We start from the raw sequence: 4,120 nt of genomic DNA on the forward strand, positions 1-4,120 counted from the left end.
TAATATATGATGTTATAATTTAAAAACAATATAATAAATATGTTTTTTAAATACCTTATTAAGTTGTATTATAATGTATTAATATTGATTCTTGAATTGTATTTGATTATTTGTTTAATTAATAAATTATATTGTATTATCTATGATCAATTAAATAATTCTAACTAGATATTAAACTGTATAAATGTATAAATGCTTAACACAAGCATTAAAAAAATAAACAAGAACTCAAATAAATGCTTATTAATTATTTTTCATATATTCAATAATACTTAGACATAATAAAAAGTTATTTTGTAAATGCTCCCATGCATTATGTTTTGATATCTCCTCAATACTGTTGATTGCTTCTGGTCGCTGGGCCAATGCACGTCCATTATATTTTAAAAATACACCCAAATATGATTGTATTAACTCAAAGTCTTTGTTTTTGATTGATATTTCATTTAAAAGATTTAAAAATTTAATTATTAATTCATAAGTCCCTCCTGCTTCTGGCGATAAGCTTCTTAATTCATAGTTCAAAGCTGATGGTCCCATTAATTTTAATTGATCAAATAAAATTTGATAATCTTTTGACGAAGTAGCTTTTAAGTTGTTGAGCAAAAACAGTATGCATAACTGTTTCCGGAATTTTAATATTTGTATCTGTTTTACCAACTCCATTTAAATCGAATTGAAAGTCTACTGATTGTATAGTAGGCAGGAAAAATGGAGCAGCAGCTGGAGCTTTAGGTGGTTGTACTGGTTTGTTTCTTTTTTTGACAGCATCTAAATTTAATAGACTCTGCCATCCAGCGTCATTTAGGCCGCTCGTAGTTATTAAGTTTTGAATTTCCAATTTGGAAATATATTCATCTGTATCTTCTTCACAGTGATAGGTCGTAAACTAACATGATTGTATATTGTTTGGTTTAACCATAAAAATATTCCCAAACGGTCAGCGTGCGCCGTACCCAGATAACTACCGGTAGAAGAAAATGTCAATGAAACGCAAGGTGTATCAACCTAAAATATTATAACAATTAAATATATATAATTATATAATATTTATGATCCAATCATAAATATATCAGGTAACTTACTTTAAGTATATCAATCAATGATGATGATGGAATGTCCCAAGTACGAATGGTTGAATCCATTGCTGATGAAACTAACCATCTGGAATCTGGACTAAATGTCAAATCAGTTAAAAGACCTCGGTGACCAGTAAACTTTCTTATGATGGTGCGAGTATCAATATCAACTAGACTAATGTTATAATTATCTAAAGCAACTGCAAGGAATGAACTTTCTGTGTGCCAGCTAAATAATGAAACTGTATCATCCAACTCCAATTTAGACAATAAATCTGCAAAAAAAAAATAAAATATTTTTAATAAAATGCTATTTAATCAATATATTTTAAAATAAATGTGACATACTTAATTTTTTGAAATTCCAGAATTTTAAAAATGTATCAGAGCCACCAGATACCATTATTTGATTAAGTGTGTCTACATAGACTCCACGTACACATTTATGGGCTATTGGTTCTCCATAAGTTCCTCTATGTAAGCCTGACTGAATGTTGTACTTATCAATGTGACCAGAACTGTATCCAACAACTGCAAAATTACCACAATGCGTAAGACATGCACATGTGGCGCTGATTCCTTTCTGCCCACTGACATTTTTCTTAAATCTTTCATGACATAACTTATGCTCTCCCATTTTACTCTTGTCAAATGACCAAGTAGTTACAGTCGGTATGCCTCTATGTACAGCAACAATGCTGTCCCATTCTTTATCTCGTGTAGTTTCTGATGTGAAAGTAGATATTGGAGGCATTATAAGAGGATCAGCCCATTTATTTCCATTTTTTTTTAGAAGCTTTTCGATTATATGATGCACGTCCAAAACTTTTATTCACAATTTCAGTGACTGTATTGAAGACACGCAATGATGAATCATTGCCAGAACTTAAAATACTAGCACCATCCGCCCCGTGAAAACGAATAGAAACAGGAGGTTTGAAATGACCTTCACATATTTTAAACAAACTGGCCGAACCATCAGACATGTCAAAACGCCACATTTTCAAAGAATTATCAGAAGACGAAGTCACAAGAAGTGGTTCGTCAGGTAAACACTGAAGACCACAAACTGGTCCATGATGCGCTTTAATAATTAAGCTGTCAACTTTTCCTTCCTCGAGATTCCAAACTACTACAGTGCCCTTTGGACTACCCAGTTATCATTAATTGTCGTTTAATAAGAAAACTTATACGTGTAACCGAACCCCAATCTTGTGTAAAACTTATGCTGGTTACATCAAACTTTAAATTGTGCAAAATAATTTTTCCATTACTCAATCCTATTGCCATCATGTCTTCAGCTGGAGCTGGTTCTAAGCTGGTCACACAACTATTCCAACCCTTAAATTCATATATCATAGATCCTGTTTTTATGTTCCACAGCTGTAATTTTCCTTCAGCTGAGCCAATTAATAATTTATTAGTATACGTTGGTGGATGGCATATAGCTGTTGCAGTGAAGTCTAATTGAATTTCTTTGTATAAACTCTCACTTTTTACATCCCAAATTTTAAGAACTCCTGATTCATCAATAGACACTAAATTAGCCGCAAATGGAAACAATAATTTGATAGCTGCTTTGTGACCTGTATACATGTGTTTCACTTCTATCCCTCGTCGCCATGCATATATATTATTTCCACAACTAGTATAAACCATAGATAAAAGATAAATAGAACGCGGACTCGCTGGAGTAATAATGAAACAGTGACACTAGCGCTAAATAGTCCAACGGTTATCGTAAAAACTAAACAATCGTTATTAACTATCGATAGTATATCATATATCGATAATATAATTTTATCGATTTTATGGTTTTATCGATTTCATAATAATATTATAGACGACTTTAGTCTGTTGTTTTATTTTACACACGATACATTTAGATTCATCTTTGTTTGTACTTTATCAATAACTAATAGAGACCAATAAGAAAATACAATTTACTATTTATCAATAACTTCTCATAGTATTATAATAAACAATTTTAATTTATTTAAGTGAATCACATTTTTTTAAAAGCATTATTACACATAAAATATTAACAATTTATAAATAATATAAAAATTAAAAGGACTTGTATAATTTATATATAATTAACAATAAATATACACTAATAAATGATAATTTACAAATACAATGTTTTAATATCAACCTTAATAATAATATACTCAAATTAATTGTATATTAAACATTTAAAATATCTAAGAATTCATAGAATACAAATATACAATTAATATAACAAAATACAAATATACACTAATAAATGATAAGTAACTACCTACCTATATAATAAAATACTATGTTTTAATATTAACTACTTTCCACCGGTTTTCATGGTTTTTATTTTTTGAGATCTTGATTTATAAGTTTTATTATATTTTAAAGCGGAAATTTTCATTGAGTTTTCAGTATATTTTGATTTTAGTTCACCTTTATTTAAAATGTAGTTTATTTCTTTTATAAATGAAAAAATGAGTAGCTTAATAGAAGTTTTTAAATATATATTTTTTAAGTCATGTTTTGGACACAATAATGACTCAATATTAATATACCGTCTTATTATTAAGATTAAATTTGTTTTTAAATGAGGTTTTGAAATTAAGTCAGATACATGTATATTAAAAAAATGGATAACTAAACTATATAGATTGGAAGCTTCTGAAGTAGGATAATTTAATTTACATTTTTCATATTCAAAAAGATTAATAAAATTATGTTCATTTAAAAATTTGTTAGAAGTTAATTTATACTGACATATCTTACAGTTGTTTAAAAGTGGTTTTATCTTTTTTATGATCCAACCTGTAACATATGACCTGATATTAATTTGTATGTTTGAATATACCGGTTGTTGTATATTAAAATAGGATTCAATAATTTGTGTTTGCTCTGTTTCTATATTTTCTTCAACATCCTCAAAATCATTTAATAATACCAATTCTCTTAAACTATCTAAAATTCCTTCAGAATTATCTGTTTCGCAATTCGCTCCTACAGAATGTTTTGTTGTTAAATTACTTATTAAAAGTGATTTAAAA

The 4,120-nt window shown here is 28.3% G+C and overlaps 1 pseudogene; it reads right to left on the reverse strand.

The window, feature by feature from the left end:
- Positions 1–237: 237 nt before the first annotated feature.
- Positions 238–2,767, reverse strand: LOC126553344 (WD repeat-containing protein 36-like; annotated as a pseudogene).
- Positions 2,768–4,120: the final 1,353 nt, after the last annotated feature.

The sequence above is a fragment of the Aphis gossypii genome, unplaced genomic scaffold, assembly GCF_020184175.1.
Source record: "Aphis gossypii isolate Hap1 unplaced genomic scaffold, ASM2018417v2 Contig00213_ERROPOS63693, whole genome shotgun sequence".
NCBI classification, from domain to species: domain Eukaryota; kingdom Metazoa; phylum Arthropoda; class Insecta; order Hemiptera; family Aphididae; genus Aphis; species Aphis gossypii.